We start from the raw sequence: 6,000 nt of genomic DNA, 5'->3' as shown, positions 1-6,000 counted from the left end.
TTTTTTAAAAAAAAGTCAAATAAATGGTTACAATCAAAATTCAGATCTAGGGAATTCAGTAGAAAGGCACATAAATGCCAGTATATCACAGAAAGTCTCCTATGGAGATAGGATAAAACATGGATTTAGAGAAAGAAATCTCTGTGTAACTGAATCTTGGTGGATAACAAATCCCATAAGCTGTGCTGTAATTTATGAGTTGGTAGAACTCTACACCTGGGGTAGGGCCCACAGATGAAGCATTTAGGCTATCAAAGTGACATAACTGCAACTTTAGGTGGAGGGTATCTTAGCATGGCTAATTCCTTCCATTGAGAAGTATCCGTCCTTTGCTCCAGCGGATGAAGCTGCCTTCTCCTTTTTTTAGAATTCTCATAATTTATTTAAAAAACACAAATATAAAAGGGAACTCTACCAAGTCAATTGCTCCAGGGGGAACATTGCAAATCTAGAGCACCGACTTTTTATAAGTAATTATGCTTAGGATGGCAACATCAAGTGATTCCAATGAAGGCAGGGTATCTTCTTGTCAGAGGGAGGGGAATGGGGGATGAGGGAACGTTCCCAGGAAGGAAACTGCAGCATTGCTTCTTGGTGTTGAGAGTTCTCAGCCAAACCCATTTGGCACTGCAGATCATTCCTCAGAAAGGCTGCAGAGACTGCAGTTTGAATATCTGAAAGGAGGAATGTGGCGTGCACAGAAGGGCACAATACACTGGTGTGCATAGGGCTTAGTAATGAGATGAAGTCAACTGGCTGTACAAAATTTAGAATGGGACTATAGGGGTTGTGAGGAGAAAAGACATGCTGCAAGTTACGGATAAGGTTTCTGCAACATCATCACAGGCTGACCTCTGCTTGAGATAACCAGGAAGCATCAGTCAGCATTGGACTTGAGTAAACTCTTTTCGTAGCCAAGAAGAATTCTGGTAGAAACTTGGGTCTCCCAAGTGTACAGCAGTCCTCTTATAGAAGTAGTATTAGAGCACAGCCACCAGTCTTTGGAACACAAAGAGGGCGTGCAGTCCATCTGTCCACACAAAGTGGTTGGAATTTTTCCAGCAAATGTTCATAACCCAGACGTGGAAGAATATGCTTAAAGCAAGGTATGCTGCTGAGAAGACAATAGTTCCTTGAATTTTTTGGATCAGATTAACCATGCCAGCCTGGAAGATGAAGGTATTGAAGAACTTGAGGAAGATGATGATAATGTTGAAGAGGATGGCAATATCCCTGAATGTTTAACAAGAGGTTTCAGAATTAATTATATTGAAAATTACTGGAGATAGTGTTCGACAGCTACTGCAGCTCTTTCATGATCTTTTCTATTAGCAGAGCGTATCTCTTCTTTCTTCAGCTCCGGCGCTCCTCATCATCAGTCTTTTCCAGCTCTTCATGATTCAGCTCCTCATGTGAAATCTCAAACTCTTTATTAGGCTGTGTTTGGTTAGGTTGAGACTTGCTTTCCCACTCTTTCATTCTGGGATTTCAGGAAGCAGAGTGCTAGTTCCTGCTTTTCCATTGAATGTAAAATGTCTCTTAGAAAATCCAGGGAAATATTCATCACAATCTGACTCAGTCTGGTTATCCTTCTTGGATGATGACAGGTCACAATTTTTATCCAGGAATGCATGGGAAAAATCATCCAATTGGCACTCTGCTGTACCATGCAAGGGTCTCCTACAACAACTCAAAGGTTGTTGCCCATCTGGAATTTTGTACTCAATGTATCTGTTATTTGAACAGGTGTTACTGCCTGTTTATATAGGGCAAAAGATTTTTTAGCAGGAACCCTTGACTGAGAAATCCTCTGGGTATCTAATATAGTAATTGGAATTAAAGGTTGTGCAGCTGAATCTCTAAAAACTCTTACAGGTAAAATTTGGTAAACAGAGAGAAAAGATTTCATTTTGAAAAGCATGGCTGGAATGGTATCATGTTTAAATGTCAATAACACTCTCTTAAAAGCTCAGGAGCCTGGGAGTCAGTCAACAAGTTGATAGAGTGGGGCTCCCATTTCCCCTGATTTATCCTTATATGGGAGACTTGCAGCATGACCTAGTAAAATTCATGCATTTCCCTTTTCTTCTGATTTAATTAGATGATTGTTTCTTACCAGTTCTATGTTGCCATTATTGCACCCATTCCCAGTATTCCTCTCACAAATTATCAACTGCCTCCTTAAATTATCTTTCTTTTGTCCTTGAGGGTCAGGGGTCCTGTCCAACTCATTTACAAACTTCTGAGAAAAGATGTCAAAAGAGTTCTTAAGTGAGTCTAGTTGTTTAGTAATTTTTGTCAGCTGCTCGAAAATTGAGATTACTGTTTGAGCAGATAATAAACATTGTTCTGCCAAAAAATCTAAAGGGTTCTCTTGCATTTTTTATTGACTGGAATCTTTGTGATTGTCTGCTGAGAAATTAGAAAGAGAATTTACACTGTTGTTCTTGAGAAGCTTTTTAAAATGTAAAGTGTTCAGAGCACGCTAAGATATCTGCTCAGGTTACCATCTTAGATCTTCCCTCCAACACCTGCTCACTGTAGCTACCTTCAGATTAATTATATGCACCCAAACTCTCCTGACATAGGGCATACCACTATTGGACTAGGGCTGTTGAAAAAAAAATTCGGTAAAATTCAGATTTGGCAAAATTTGGGAAATGCCGAAATCCGAACTGCCCCGATTCAGATCTGTGCAATTCAGCACTAACTTCGGAGTTCGGGAAAAAATTCGGCCGAATACAGCCATTAAAAACACATTCACGCCTTTCCGTGTCTCCGAGGGGGGGGTCATTTTTGGAGGTAGAGGTCCCAAAATTTCAGTGTAGCTTCAGGGGACCCTTCTTACAAGAACCCCCAAGTTTTGTAAAAATTGGGTCAGGGGGTCCCGAGATATGGGGCCTGGAAGGGGTCCCCCCATGATCAGCCCATTGGAATGAATAGAAATAAATAGACCGTTTGGACTCGGAGTTTGCTAAACCATGCAAAGCAACACGTGACGCGATCTTGGGAGTTTGCAAACCATGGAAAGGGACAGAGGCATGCTAGCTATGCATAAGGAGCAGGTGGGGGTGGAATTTCACCTTTTGCTTAAGTCACAATTTGAAAACCAGTTTTGAGCGAGCATCAAAATAGACATAACTGATCTTATGAATGAGGGAAAACCTGAGGACACACAACTGAAGCCCCCCCCCCCAAACCAGGGAGAGAGAGACGCGAGCGGGCACACACACACCCAGGCAGAACGGGCAAAACCCCCCTCTCAAACCAGTACGGCTCGGCTGCAAACGGGAAAAAAACCAAGGAGGAGGAGGCGCGGCCCGGGTGCCAAGCGGAGAGAGACTCGCTAGCCGCCACACAGACTCAACTTTACACTTTACAATTCTAAAAGTAGAACACACACTCCCGCAGAGGCGAGCGGGCACATCCCTCTCAGCAGAATGGGCAAAAGCCCTCTTTGGCTTCTCCACCCACCCACAGAAACTGCTCCCCCCCACACACATAGACTCTGCTCCCCCCCCCCACACACAGGAGAAAAGGTATAGAGAAAAAACCCCAAAATCAAACTATGTGAATGTCTTCCAGCAGGAGCACAGAGGAGAAGTAAATCTTTAGGCACACCCCCCTCGGCAGAACAGGCGAAACCCCCCTTTGGCTTCCCCCCCACCCACAGAAACTGCTCCCCACACACACACACAGACTCTGATTACCCCCCCACACACACACAGGAAAAAAATATAGAGAAAAGCCCCAAAATGGGTCTTACTGTGGATGTCTTCTGACTCTTCTGTTCCATCAGGAGCAGGGACTGGGAGTCAGGAGGACTCAGGAGTAATCCAATACAATTCCATTTATGCATGGGAGGTTTTGCCTTGGATTTGCCGCTCTCTAGATGCACAGGATCGCAGTAGGTGGATGGGGGGGACCGCATAACTAGGGACCTCCTGCCCCAACCGTCACCAAACTTGGGGGTTCTTGCAAGAAGGGTCCCCTGAAGGTACACTGAAATTTTGGGACCTCTACCTCCAAAAATGCCCCCCGGAGCCATGGAAAGGCACAAATGTGTTCTTATTTGCTTTATTCCAATGGGCAATTTTGGGGGGGGACCCCTTCCAGGCCCCATATCTCGGGACCCCCTGACCAAATCTTTACAAAACTTGGGGGTTCTTGCAAGAAGGGACCCCTGAAGGTACACTGAAATTTTGGGACCTCTACCTTCAAAAATGCCCCCCCCCGGAGCCGTGGAAAGCCGCAAATGTGCACACGCACCCCCCCCCACGGGGATCTCCCTCTCACACAAACAGACACTTTCTCTTTCTCTCCCTGGGCCGTGCAGCAGCTGGGCTCACACACTCAACTGCTACTGATTGGCCATAGGAAGAAGACCCAGCTTGGCCACCAATTGGCCGCGGGAGAATTCTTACTAACTTACTAAGAATGCTTACTAACTGACGGTTATGCTGCTGATTCGGAGGTCCTGAATTTGCTGAATTTATTTGGCGATCGCCCCAAACTTGGCCAGTTCGGCTTGTCATTTTCCTGCCTTTTTAAAAATTCGGTTCCATCCGAACTGAAAACCGCTGAATTGGGAGAAATTCGGCTGTTTTTTGGTTCGGGATGAACCAAATCGACAGCCCTATATTGGACATCCCATCTTAAGACTTACCATGAACCTTCTGCTCTGAGGTAGGAAGGGAATCTTATCCATGATTTAAGAGAAATTTTCCCCTTTCTTCTATTTTGTTATACATGTTATTTTCAGTGCTACAAATTTAATGGTTAATGCCCATCAAGTTTTTAAAAAATTATTACAATTGTTTAGCCTTTTCTCCCCTGTTCATGGAAGAAGCTGGGGCACAATGAAGGCTTGGAAAGGGTTAAGGGATTCCCCTCAGGTGAAGACATAAACTGAAGACAAATCCCCTGGCCCACTTGGAGGAAGCATCCATGTCATGATATCCATGCTGCATCAGAGTAGAAGGAAACTTTATGGTAAGCCCAATAGCCCCTTCCCTGTTGATGGACACCACACTATTATATAACATTTGGTTAACAGATGGAGACATCCATTATCTCCCATCAGCTTTATAATTTTTTTAAAAAATCCATTTTATCCACAAGCTTTATTAGAGTACTGCACTAGGTGGCATCATCAAAGCATCCAATCTATTATATATTATTGCCAGGGCAAAATATGGATGGTCTGTGAGCACAGCAATAACCTTGCAACATTCTTCAGTTTCCCAGTATCTCAAGATTGTGGTCTTTGAGCTCAATCCATAGACAGGTGAGCACACTGAAGTGCATTGATTTCACACAGCTTTGCATTGGATTGCAGCCATAGTAAACAGAGTTGGTGAATCAGACGGGCCACGATAAAAGGATTTATCAAGCTAAACCATTGCACTAATTAGCTTGTGAAATATAAAGCACAAGTGAATCTGAGGTGAGCCATTTAAAACCCTATTTTCTCAGGGTTATCCAAAACGATTAAATCTTGCATGACCTGCTGCCTGAAGAAAGCGAATGGATTGAAACTGCCAATTACTTTACTTTTTTTTAAATGCAGGAAATGTATCAACAGAAGATTGTTGTAACAACCCAGATTTGCTATTTCCACTGAGCAAACAAGATACCAGAAAAGCATGACAAAACACATTATTTTCCAGAGCCCTCCTACCCCAACTCCAACCAATTGTTCAGTAAAGCAAAAGACTGAGGCTTGGGTCCTATGACCATGTTCCACATGGGCTTCACACTGGTCACAGCACATCTTGCTTCCTCTGCTGCTAGCACTCCTCATTGCACAAGGTCAATGACCCCCTGCACAATGGAAGTGCAAGCACAAAAGGAAGTGAGCTCTGCTGTGGGCGGAAGGAAGTGCATGGGAAATGAGAACACAGGATCCAAGTCTTAGGATTTAGTTCAGGATTCCACTTTGTGCTGCCCATTTACCAACAGTAAAAAGAATAATTCCCTGGCCTGATTTAGCTAAGGTAA

The 6,000-nt window shown here is 43.7% G+C and overlaps 1 pseudogene; it reads right to left on the bottom strand.

Annotated features, from left to right (window-relative positions):
- Positions 1 to 881: 881 nt before the first annotated feature.
- The window catches only part of LOC130488498 (transmembrane protein 138-like), a 32,478-nt pseudogene continuing 27,359 nt past the window's right edge, over positions 882 to 6,000 (bottom strand).

The sequence above is a fragment of the Euleptes europaea genome, chromosome 16 (assembly GCF_029931775.1).
Source record: "Euleptes europaea isolate rEulEur1 chromosome 16, rEulEur1.hap1, whole genome shotgun sequence".
NCBI lineage: Eukaryota > Metazoa > Chordata > Lepidosauria > Squamata > Sphaerodactylidae > Euleptes > Euleptes europaea.
Note: the sequence above shows the minus strand (reverse complement) of the source record. Positions and strands in the feature narration are given on the sequence as shown.